At 37.9% G+C, this 13,571-nt stretch overlaps 1 long non-coding RNA gene across 2 annotated transcripts in view; it reads left to right on the top strand.

The window, feature by feature from the left end:
• LOC306650045 overlaps nucleotides 1-13,571 on the top strand; it is a 48,694-nt gene that overhangs the window by 789 nt on the left and 34,334 nt on the right. The window lies entirely within an intron of this gene.

The raw sequence follows: 13,571 nt of genomic DNA, 5'->3' as shown, positions 1-13,571 counted from the left end.
TAGATAATCAACCAGAAATTATATTCTTTGCTCACTTGTGAGATTTAAATTTAGATTAACCGCTTTGATTCATGAATTCTCACAACTTCAAAAACCATTGAGACTGATGGTACCCACATTTCTGTATTTATCCCTATTTTACCTCCATAAATACAAAGGAATATATAAGGCATAAAAAATAAGAAATCTTATGCATACTACTCATCTTAAACATATAATAGCCCCTTTGTCATTTTGTTATTTGTTCTTTTTAGGTATACATGATACCTGAGTGTATTTTGAGTCATAATACATGGAGTATAACTTATTCTAATTAGAATCCCATGCTTGTGCTTGAACATGATGTGGAGTTACACTGGTCATGTATTCATATATAAACATAGGAAAGTTATGTCTGATTCATTCTGTCTTTCCTATTTCCATCCTTCCTCCCTTCCCCTCATCCTCCTTTGTTTAATCCAATGAACTTCTACCCTCCCCCTTATTGTGTGTTAGAATCTGCATATCAAAGAGAACATTAGGCTTTTGGGTTTAGGGCATGGGTTTTTTTTCACTTAGCATGATAGTCTCCAGTTCCATTCATTTACCACCTCATGCCATAATTTTATTCTTCTTTATGGCTGAGTTATATTCCATTGTGTACATACACCACACTTTCTTTCATTTCTTCCATTCATCTGTTGAAGGGCACCTAGGTTGGTTCCATGAGCTTAGCTATTGTGAATTGAGCTGCTATAAACATTGATGTGACTGCCTCACTAAAGTATGCTGATTTTAAGTCCTTTGGGTATATACCAAGTAGTGGGATAAATGGGTCAAATAGTGGTTCCATTCCATATTTTCTGAGGAATCTCCATATTGAATGGCTCCATTTTCTTATCAGTGGGGCAGGTCTGTAATTCCAGTGACTTGGGAGACTGAGGTAGGAGTACGGCAAGTTCAAGTTCAGCCTCAGCAACTTAGCAAGACCCTGTCTCAAAAAATAAAGAAATTTTTAAAAAGATTAAAAAAAAAAAAAAAAAAAAAAAGCTCTGGAGTTATAGCTTAGTGGTAGAGCACCCCTTGGTTCAATTCTAGTAACATACACACAGAAACATATACACACACAAAAATAAATATTTCCAATAAATGTTTTCAGTGAGTTTCTTATGCAACAGAATCCTGTATGTTTTGTAATTTAGCAGAGTAAAACATAATCAAGTCATACAGCACAGGAGTTCTAAGAGATACTCCACGAGGTCTCTTGCATTCTAGACATATACCTGACTTCCATTGTGCCACAGCAACACAATTTTTCCAAGATCCATCACTGTGGCCACTAAAGTTAATCTTCTTCTTTGATGGTTGATTTACTTGGCAATGAGGAGACCAAGGTGGCCATGTGACAGTCTCAACTTCCATTTTAATGGAATCACTGGTGTGTCCTTTGGTGATTTTTGTTGACTTTATGGATTCATATAAGAAATGCTGCATCATCAGTATTCTTGATTACTTGAATAATGGTATTATCTAGTAAAACATGGATCCTCAACATCCCTCCCCCATTTTTTTAAGAATACTTTAAATAATTGATATCCTTAATATTTTCCTCTTGTTTGCACAAGTAAGTATTGGACATAACAGTCCCTATCTAACTAAATATAAAAAAGCTCTTTTGGTAAATATTAAAAGTTCTAATTACCAGAAACAGTAGCATGCCTATAATCCCAGCAACTCAGGAGGCTGAGGCAGGTGGATCACAAGTCCAAGGCCTGCCTCAGCAATTTAGTGAGACCCTGCCTCAAAATTAAAAATAAAAAGAACTGGGTACGTAGCTGAATGGTAAAGTACCCCTGGGTTCAATCCCCAGTATCAATAAACAAAAACTTAGTCTTAAGTGATAAGAAAATGTTTAATGGCTTTAAATGGGCCACATTGTTTATTTCTTTCGTGGTTCATAATCTAATAGTGTGTCATACAATGGATGTGTTTAAGATTTGATGAAATGTGGCACCTATCTTACAGTTCTCTATACATGTTCATAAATTATTTCGTTTGATCCTCATATGAATATCATGATGTAGGGTGAGCATTTTTATTTCCATAAGGCAAATGAAACAGGTAATTTTCTTTTTCATATGGGTGAGGCTGTTTTGTCCTGTAGATTTTTGAACTTAAGATCTTAATAAGGGCTGGGGAGGTAGCTCAGTTGGTAGAGTGCTCACCTCACAAGCACAAGGCCCTGGGTTCAGTCCCCAGCACAGCAAAAAAAAAAAAAAAAAAAGATCTTAATAAAGTAGTTCAGTAATTTTTCTATAACATTAAACCACAACTTTAAACAGTTTTACCCAGCACCACCAAAAAAAAAAAAAAAAAAAAAAAAATTGTAACATATAAGTAATAAAACTTTTAGTGTTGTAACAAGGACTTAGACTCCATTCTTGCCTGCAAATATCTGATGGGTAGATAAAAACAGGATTAAAGATCTGGCATCTTTGCCTCATTTTGCATCCATCTCTCTTGTTCTGAGTCACCTTGGATTCCAGAACAAGGTCTGATCTAATAAACATCTTGTGACCAATGGAAACCACCCCTCTACCACCACCACAGGTAGGAACAACTTTTTGTCTGGGATATAAGGCATAACCAATCCAGAGATAATGATGGACAGACCACACTAGATCAAGATCACTTGCTTTGGCAACTGTGAAAAGCCTCCAGTTGCAAACCCTCCAACCTTTGCTTCATTCCCCTTTCTATGAAACCTCAAAGTCATTGTCAGCTCCTAGAAGACAGGACTAAGGAAAGGACATGTGTTCCTATGTCTTCCCAGGATAGCTACACTGATTAAAATTCCATTCATGTTTTTTTATCACTGCCCTTTCTATTTGGTTTTGGTGGCAAGTGGCCAGACCTGACTTATTGGATCCCCAGAGTAAGACCTCTGGCAATAGGGTGGTTTGGAGTGTCATATGTGAAGATGCATTTTACTATTTTTGCCTATGTCTGAAAATTTCCATGGAAAAGATTAAAAACAAAAAGCAGCCTTAGTAAAATTCTCAAAGTTTTTATATCTGCATTTTGGAAAAGAAAAATCACCACAAAAAGTAATAATCTCAATTATCCTCCCCAGAATTGTTTTTTAAAACAAATTGCCTCCTCAGAAATGATGTTTTAACTTTTTTCTTCACATTCTAATTCTGGCTGCCATGGTTCCTGCTTTTCAATGCCCAATTGTTTAGTTATGGTAGCCTTATCATTTTATTTCACCCTTTCTATCATATCCCTTAAAGTGTTGAATATATAATAAATTCTCTACAAACATTGTAAATTATAAAGTAAAATATAGTGATTTTTTAAATATAATGACAATTCCTAATAATCTTCACAGCATTTTGCCATCTTGAGAATGTAAAAGAAAAAACAAAGTAAGCTGCACAGACTATTATAGCAACAAACAATTTTAAAGTTTTGAGTATTAAGCCACACCTGTAATCCCAGAGACTTGGGAGACTGAGGCAGGAGGATTTCAAGTTTGAGGCCAACCTCGGTAATGAGACCCTCAGTAACTTAGGGAGGCCCTTTCTCAAGATGAAAAATAAAAACAGCTAGGGATATAGTTCAGAGGTAGTAGAGTACCACTGGGTTCAATTCCCAGTACCCTCAACTCCCCCGAAATTTGAGCATTAGAGAACAAAAATACTTTAAATATTTTTGAAGTAATTGGGCAGATGGGAGGTACAATTTAAATAGAAACTTTTCTTAGTCACATATTTATAATTTTTCTACTTTTAAAAATGTCCTTTCAGTTATTTACTTTCTGTTGCCATAGAAATAGGCTACATTGCATAAACATTTTGATAAATTTCGTCAGTTTTTGCTTAAAATGACGAAGAGTCTCAACAACTAGATTGTGATTAAAACAGAAAATGAAATCAACCTAGTTCAAACCCAAAAAGGTTGCTCAACTCTTATTTTGACTATTGTGAGGTCACTGCCAGACACCATTGGGAGTGTCTTGGAAAGATCACTTAGAACCACCCTGCAGCTAAGGGAAATGGTGACAGGATGGTCATGCAGCGAAGGAGAATCCTCATCACAGACAATTTTGTCAGTGTTACTCACACAACTAGAACATAATGTTTAAAGGAAAATTCATGACATTGCTGAGAAGCTATGTTACAAAAACTTGGCAGGCATGAGTATAGCTTTTTTAACATGTGTGAGGCCCTGAGTTTGATCCCCATACTGCAAAAGAGGAGGAGACTTGAACTTTCATGGCATGGATAACTTGGAAATCTGGTACATAAAAGTGTTCTGTGTTTAGTTTTCATAATTTAGTTCACCTTTAATTATCTGTTTTGTATGAGGCAAAATCTCTATTTGAAGAACATGGTTGCCTTAGGAAAGGAATGATTACTACCTTATGCTAACATTCATTGGAAATATTTTTAGAATTTGGAATGATTTATTTTTTCCTTATCAGGCTACCTAATCATAGGCCTTATCTGATTTTAAAAACAGTTTTGGAATAACAGCCAAACCTCAATATCAAACATGATGTAAACATGGTATCATCATGATTCAGTAGTCACCCAAACTGCCTTTAGATCAAACAGAGTAGTTTTAATCTCTGAATCTCAATTTTTCATCTGAAAAATGGAGACACAGAATATCTTCCTTCTGGATTTTACTGGTATTGTTTGAATGCAATATACCAAAATCCTGAGCCTAGTTCTTTCAAGCAGAAACTCAAGCAAAAGGAGGAATAGAGAATAATAAAAGAAACACTCTGGGTGCTCTCATATGCAATGTTCTCCACATTTTCTAATCTTCCTCCCAAGAGAGAATGCCTTTGGATGTCTGAGAACTGGTGCTTTGCTTTATACTTCCCTGTCATATCCTAAATTCACTGTCAGTTATCACTCATTCTTCATTCTTTTAGTGAATTGATCATTTGCCAAATATTAAGATCCTAAAGCAGGACAGGCTTAGCTCCAGTTCCCTGAAGACCAGCATTATATAAGTGTTTACAAATGCACTGAGTTTGTGAAGAAGTACAGGATATTATGGGAACTTCAACAGGGTATTATGTCACCTAATTGGAGGGTCAGAAAGGATTTTAGAGATACCAAAGCTAAAACGAAAAATGAGAAGGAGTTGGCTAGGCAAACTCCTTAGGTAAGGATATTTTAGTCAGTTTTTCCCTGCAGGAATCAAAAGACCTGACAAGAGCAATTAGAGGAGGAAAAGTTTATTTGGGGGATCATGGTCTCAATCCATAGATGAATGGCTCCATTCCTTGGGGCTCCACATGAGGTAGAACTTTATGGCAGAGGAAGGAAGCTCTGGACATTACCAGGAAGCAGAGAGAGAGCTCTGCTCATCAAGGACAAAATATATACCCCACAGGAATGCCCCCAGGGACCCACTTGCTCCAGCTACACCCTACTAGCCTACATTTACCACTCTGTTAATTACTAACAGGAGATTAATTTAATGATTGGGTTAAGGCTATCATAATCCAATCATTTCACCTCTAAACCTTCTTGTATTGTCTTACACATGAACTTTTGGAGGACACCTAATATCCAAACCATAACAGAGGAGAAAGTGGTTTAGGCAGAGCAAACAGCACTGAATTGATTTTTGAAGTACCTTGAAAGGAAAGACGATAGGGCTATTGTGGAGAGTCAGGATCCAGTTTTTATAGACTCTACAGTTTGGTTTTTGTTCTGAGGGCAAAGGAAAGCCATTGAAGTTTTTTGTTTGCTTTTGGTTTATGTTTAAGCAGGAAAGTGACATGAACACTTGCGGTTTCCTAAGATTATTCTGAACACCATGTGGAAAACAAATGTATATCTGGGAAAACCATTTAGGAGATAACTAGAGGAGAAGAATTGAAGAATTAGATTAACAGATAAGAGGAGGAAAAAAGTGAACTGATAGAAGAGATATTTGAGAGAGAGAGTAAATGGGATTTGATCGGGAGGTGCTATGGTTTGGATATGATTTGAGTGCCCCCCAAGATTTCATGTGTTGAAAGTTAATCCCAATTGTGAATTATTAAGGGGGTGGAAACGTAATCCAACTAGGGTATTTAGAGGGGACGTGATTAGGATTAAAGTCATAGGGTGGAGCCTCCATGATTGAATCCTGGTGGCTTTATAAGAAAAGAGAGAGAGGCAGACACACATACACACACATACATATGCATGCTCCATTTCTTGACATGTGATTTTCTGTATCACCTTGGGACTCTGCCAGCAAGAAGGCCATCACCAGCTGTAGCCCCTTAATCTTGGACCAGAACCATAAGCCAAAATAAATCTCTTCTTCACAATTTAGTCTCTGGCATTGTATCATTGGTAACAAAAAATAAATAAAAACAGACTAATACATGTGGGAAAATTGAATGAGTCTAGGATGACTTCCTGATTTCTGACTTAAGCTAATGGGTGGATGCCAATTACTTAAAAAAGGAACAAGACTGGTAGCTATGAAAAAGGGAAAATCTAAATGGATCCCAGGGTACTATATACATATAATACATTGTGAAAGACACTCATGGAAGTCTGAAAAATGTGACCCAATCTAAGTAAATAAAGAGATGTAGCATGTTCATCAATGACAAGATTCAGTATTGTTTTAAGAAAGTCAGTTCTTTCCAAATTGATCTATAGTTTCAATGTAATTCCAATCAAAATCCAGATGGTTTTGTTTTTGTGGAACTTTTAAAACTATATCTAAAATGTATATGTAAGCGCTGGAAAGATTGCCGGGTGTAGTGGCCCGCGCCTGTAACTTCAGTGACTCCTAAAGCTAAGGCAGGAGGATCGCAAGTTCAAGGCCAGTCTTAGCAACTTAGCAAGGCCCTAAGCAACTTAGTGAGACTCTGCCTTGAAATTTAAAAGAAAAGCGGGGGAGGATGCTGGGGATGTGCCTCAGTGGTTAAAAACCCCTGGGTTCAATCCCCAGTACCAAAAATAAATAAATAAATTAATTAATTTGCAAACCTCCTACTCATTAAAAAAAAAAAAAAAGCTGAAAAGAACAAGGTGGGGAGATTAGCCTTACCAGATTACAGTATAAAAAAGTAAAGAAAGTGGTATGGTGTAATGATTATTCAATGTTGGAGGAAAAAAAAAAAAAGACAATTGAACAAAATAGGAAATCCAAACAGATCTCTACCTATTTGCAAATTTGATTTATAATGTGCAGCTAAAGTTTTAATGTGGTTTGTTCTCCTGAACTCATGCAGGAGTCTGATCCCTCAAGTCATGTTAATGGTATCATTATGGAAAACATGGAAAAATTATGGCACTGGAATGTGCCACTCGGAGTAGAAGGGCAAGGTTTATTCAGCACTGGTGCAGGCTCAGCAGACTCTTTTCCAAAGGCTGAGCACAGCCCTTTGTTCTCAGTATCCTTTATGTAGTACAGACTTCTGGGCTTCAGGACTTTCTCATGCAAGTAACCTTCATGTCTACCACTTTCTCCAAGCAGCTCTGGTTCCTGCCATAGCTGCTGAGCAAGCATGATTACAGAAGCAGAAGCTGGCAGGTTGGAGCTATTAACAGAGGTAAGAGACATCTTAGGGAGGAGTTGCTGCTTCAATATGAAGAGGGTAGAAACATAATCCAACATGGTATTTAGAGGTTAGGCCTTTGGAAAGTGATAGAAGTAGATAACAGTCATTATGGAAGTGTGGGGGTCTCAGCCACTTCCAGCATGGATGAGAAAAGGGTTAACTGCTGGATTTATGTTGCCTATAAATCAATCAATTACCCATAAACTTATCTAATCAATAAACACAGGAGAGTCAATACTCTTTTTAAATAAGTGGGGGTGTGACGGGTCTGGCCATACAAGCTCTGGCCTCTAACAACTCTCTTTTATTTATAATCACACAGGTAAAGGGAGCCAAGACCGGGAGGAGCTTCTTCTGTGATGAACAGGATGGGGTGGAGTTAGGGGAGCCAATTTGCTCAGGAAACTACACAGAACCAGACAGGGAACCACTCCCACAGTGCCACATACCCCCTGACAATCTAGGACAGACTTCCGTGTCTGCCAGTTCTGAGAAGTCAGACCTCTGTGTCCTGAGGCTCAACCTTGTCTGATTCTGCTACATAAGGATGGCTTCCCACAGGAGAGCTGTGATGATTAATCCTGGTGACTTTATAAGAAGGGGAATGGAGACCAGACACAGACATAGACAGGTATGCTTCTGTCTCTTGTCATGTGGTGCCATGAGCCACCTCAAGACTGGTAGCAAGAAAACTATCAACAGAACTGAATCAATGCCAGTATCGTGCCTTTGAACTTCCAAAACTGCAAACTAAATAAAAAAAAAAATTTTTTTTTTTGCATCCCCAGGCCCACCCCCTTTTCTGTGAGACAGGGTCTCACTAAGTTGCTGAGGGCCTCCTTAAATTGCTGAGGCTGGCTTTGAACTTGTGATTTCTCCTGCCTCAGCCTCTCAAGTAACTGGAATTACAGGTGTGTGCCATTGCACCCATCTTGAAAAATAACTAATGCTATTTAAAAGTATGTCCTTGGCTTCCTGCCTCTCACAGTGCACTAAAATAAATTCCAAATAGATCAAAGAGACAGGCAAATAGATCATGAGATAGGCAAACTATAAAATGTTTAGAAAATCATACGGGAAAAATTTTATGGCTTTGGAGTCAGGAAAGATTTCTTAAAGAACATTGTATAAATCAAAAGAAAAAAAGGTTGGCTGAGGATGTGCCTCAGTGATAGAACACTTGCTTAGCATGTAACAAGACCATAGTTTCAATCCCTAGCACCACAAAACCTTCCAGTTTCAAATTTGTGTAATTAGAAACAGTTACCCCTTGATATCAAAGGGAGATTGGTTCTAGGACCCCCATCAGATACCAAAATCCATGTACACTCAAGTCTCATGTAAAATGACATAGTTTCTGCATACAATCTATACACATTCTGTAGTACACTTTAAATTATCTGAAGAGTTCTTTTAATACCTAATACAGTGTAAATGTTATATAAGTAGTTGTATCTTATTTAGGGAACAATGCCAAGGAAAAACAGCATACATGATTAGCACAGATGCAATTTTTAGAAAATGTTTCTGACCTGTGTTTGGTTGAATCCAAGGATGTGGAACCTGAAGATATAGAGGATTGATTCTATATATTTTTTGGTCTTTGTCCCCAGTTCTTGACACAGAGGTCCTAAATTCCTTGGAATTTCCTGAATGATAGAGGATAGGAATATCTTTTGTTGTAATAGTTGGTTCTTGTATAAAGTTCCTAAAATCCTTGGAATTTGCTATATGATGGCATTATCTGTTCATAACAAGACCTTGGGCTCACACCTGAATTTATACTAATGAGGTGACTTAGGATTGGAACCTCCATAACCTCAGGGAGGGCTAGTCACCAGAAAGACCAAATGAGTAGAAGATTAGAGGCTTGGAACTTTCAGTCCCACCTACCAACTCCAGGAAATGAGAGGTGGAGATTGGAGCGCATGTTCAAGACCTCTTAGACAATGAAATTGATGAGTTCCCTGGTTGCCTATACTAAGTTCACTGAGACCAAAGTTTTAGGCTCAGACATTGTACCTGTGTGTCTCTTCATTAGGCTGTTCATGTGTTTTCTTTGTAATATCCTTTATAATAAACCACTAAACCTAAGTAAATTGTTTTCCTGAGTTTAGTGAGCTGTCCTAACAAATTTTTCAAACATGAGGAGGTATTGTAGGAACCCCAGTTTATAGCTGGTGGATGAGAACTACAAATCACAACCTGGAACTTGGGATTAGCATCAGAGTGGGGAGCAGTCTTGTGGCACTGAGCCCTTAACCTATAGGATCTGACACTATCCTCAGTAGTGAATTGATAGAGCCCAGGATGCTGGGAAACACCTGTAATCCCAGTTACTTGGGAGGCTGAGACGTGAGGATTTCAAGTTTGAGGCCAATCTCAGCAATTTAATGAGATCTTGTCTCAAAAAATAAAAAGGCATTTTACCTAGCGCCTTGTGGGCGATCAACTGCTCCAAAATGAAGCTGAATATTTCCTTCCCAGTCACTGGCTGCCAGAAACCCATTGAAGTGGATGATGAATGCAAAACTTCGTAAGAAGCGTGTGGCCACAGAAGTTGCTGCTGATTCTCTGGGTGAAGAATGGAAGGGTTATGTGGTCCCAATCATGGCGGGAACGACAAACAAGGTTTCCTCATGAAGCAGGGTGTCTTGACCCGTGGCTGTGTTGGTCCACTACTGAGTAAGGGCACGCCTGTTACAGACCAAGGCGAACTGGAGAGAGAAAGCGCAGATCTGTTCAAGGTTGCATTGTGGATGTCAAGCTGAGCATTCCTTTTTTTTTGGATCGAACCCAGGGCTTTGTGCTTTCAAGGCAAGCACTTTACCGACTGAGCTATCTCCCCAGCCCTAAGCTGAGGGTTCTTAACTTGGTTATTATAAAAAAAGGCGAGAAGGATATTCCTGGACTTATGGATACTACGTACCTGGTAGACTGGGCTTGTAAAAAACCCAGGACCAAAGCACCGAAGAGTCAGCATCTTGTACTCCACGTGTCCTGCGACACAAGCGCGGCGTACTGCTCTGAAGAAACAGCTACTAAGAAAAATAAGGAAGATGCTGAAGAATATGCCAAACTTTTGGCCAAGAGAATGAAAGAAGCCAAAGAAAAATGACAGGAACAAATTGCCAAGAGACGCAGGTTGTCCTCTCTGAGAGCTTCTACTTCTAAGTCTGAGTCCAGTCAAAAATAAGATTTATTTATTTATTTTTTTTTTTTTTTTTGCGGTGCTGGGGATTGAACCCAGAGCTTTGTGCTTGAGAGGCAAACACTCTACCAACTGAGCTATCTCCCCAGCCCCCCAAAATAAGAATTTTTAAGAGTAACAAATAAATAAGATCTGGCCTTCAAAAAATAAAATAAAATAATAAATAAAAAGGCCAGGATTATAGTTCAGTGGTAATGTACCTCTGGGTTCAATCCCTAGTACCAAAAAAATTAATTGAATTGATAGGATACCCAGTTGTCTGCTGAAGAATTTGCCTTCTATGAAATCTTATTGCAAAACTACAGTATTCAAGAGAGTGTGACACTGGCGTATGGATAGATAGATAGATATCCATGGAATAAACTGTAGAGTCCAAAAATAAACCCTTATATTTATGGTCAATTTTGATTTTTCTAAAGAATGCCAAAACAACTCAGTGGGAGGAAAATTATCTTTTTCAACAACTATTGCTGGGACAACTGGATATGCACATGCAAAAAAAAAAAAAAATGAAGTCAGACACTTCAGACACTTAATTCAACAATACATAACTATAAACTATAAATGGATCATAAAGCATTGGGGTATAGCATGGCAGAGCATCTGCTTACATGCACAAGGCCCTATGTTTGATCCCTAGCACCACAAAGGAGGAAAAAAGAAATGGATCATATATCTAACTGGTAAGAAAACTAAAACTATGAAAACAGGAGTAAATCCTAGTGACCTTGAGCTAAGCAATGATTTCTTAACTATAACACCTAAAGCAAAAGTGAAATAAATATATAAATATGGCTTCATTAAAATCAAAAACTCTTGTATTATAAACTACAGTGGTTCTCCATTCTTAATAGATATGTCCAAGATCCCAATGAATGCCTGAAACATTAACTAGTACTGAACCCTGTAAATAGTATGTTTTCCTGTCATGCACACCTATAAATTTATAAATTATAGACAAACTCGTTGGTAACAATAATAATAAAATAGAACCTTATAACAATATACATAATAAATTACATGAACGTCCTCTTTCAAAATCTATATATTTATTTATTTATTTTTGGTACTGGGCATTGAACCCAAGGGCATTTAACCACTGAGCCGCATCCCCAATTCTTTTTTGTATTTTATTTAGAAATAGGGTCTTACTGAGTTGCTTAGGGCCTCACTTAGTTCCTGAGACTGGCTTTGAACTCAGAATCCTCTTGCCTCAATCTCCTGAGCCTCTGGGATTATAGCCTCGTGCCACCATGCCCAGTTCTTTCAAAGTATCTTAGCTGTACTTGTACTCTTTCACTTCAAGGAAGCACTTTTCTTTGGCATAGCCAAACTGCTTGTATCACTTCTCTTGCACTTTGGGTCATTATAAACTAAAATAAGACTTAATCATACTCAGGCTCTGTGATACCACATTGTTAATCTAAACCCAAGAGGACTACTAAGTGACTAATGGTTGGAAAGTGACATAGCGGGGATATACTAGACAGGAGATGATTCACATCCAGAGCAGGAGACTCATATCTATAACATGAGCATTCACTACATTACTCATAAGAGGGTACAATGTGAAACTAAAGAATTGTTTATTTCTGGAATTTTCCACATGATTAAGCACTGGTAACTAAAACTTTGGAAAGCAAAACCATGAGTAAATGGAGACTGCTATACACCATCAAGATAATGAAAGGACAGTCCAAAGAATAGGAGGAAATATTGGTTGAGAGTGACAAAACCCTCTGGTGGAGCAAGAAATGCAAATATTTGTCATCGTGTAAAGTCCAGGACACATGGACAGGGCACCAGTAGCATCTGCTACATAGTTTCAGGCTGTCTTCAATGGGATTATGCAGTTTCCAGTTTTAATTTGGGTTTCCCCAGAAAGCAGAGCTGGAGGCAAAAGATTTATGTGCTATTACTTTATTAGGGAGAGCAGTTCCAAGGAGCAGGGAGTAGGAAAAATGGAGCAAAATTCAAGAAGGGAGAACCAATATGAAATTGCATTATGAAGTGACCATCATTGATCGCTTGATCTTTCAGGATAGTCCTTAAGAAGCCTCAAAAAGCACTAGAATACAATTTTTAAAAATGATTTATTTGACTGGGTGAGGTGGTGCACACTTGTATCCCAGTGACTTGGGAGGCTGAAGCAGGAAGATCAAGAGCTCAAAATCAACCTCAGCATGATTGAAGCACTAAGCAACTCAGTGAGACCCTGTCTCTAAGTAAAACACAAAATAGGGCTGGGGATATGGCTCAGTGATCAAGTGCCCCTGAATTCAATCCCTGGTCCCTCCCCCCACAAAAAAAAATTGGTTTGTCCTCACATATCACAGTTGATATGTATAAGATTCTCTAAGACCTCATTCATAACTCATGTTCCCTTTAATAAATGCCTAGCTCATAATTAGTGGTAATGGATAGCAGGGATCATTGAAATCCACAGAATAATAGCAACCATTCAGTAAGCCTAAGGCAGTTTTATATAATGTCTAAATATCACAAAGTAGCTTTTGTTATATCAACTTTATTAATGCCAAAACTGAGATTCAACTAACTTAAGAAACTTGGCCAAGGTCACAGACCTAGTAAATAACAGACCAGGTTTAAAAACCAGGTCCTTTTCTTTTCTTTCTCTCTTTTTTTTTTAAATATATTTTTTAGTTGTAGATGGACACAATACCTTTGTTTTATGTATCTATTTATATGTGGTGCCTCACACGTGCCAGGCAAGTGCTCTACTACTGAGCCACGACCCCAGCCCCTCTTTTTTTTTTTTTTTTTAACTCC

This window comes from Sciurus vulgaris, assembly GCF_902686455.1.
Source record: "Sciurus vulgaris genome assembly, chromosome: 2".
Classification (NCBI taxonomy): domain Eukaryota; kingdom Metazoa; phylum Chordata; class Mammalia; order Rodentia; family Sciuridae; genus Sciurus; species Sciurus vulgaris.
Note: the sequence above shows the minus strand (reverse complement) of the source record. Positions and strands in the feature narration are given on the sequence as shown.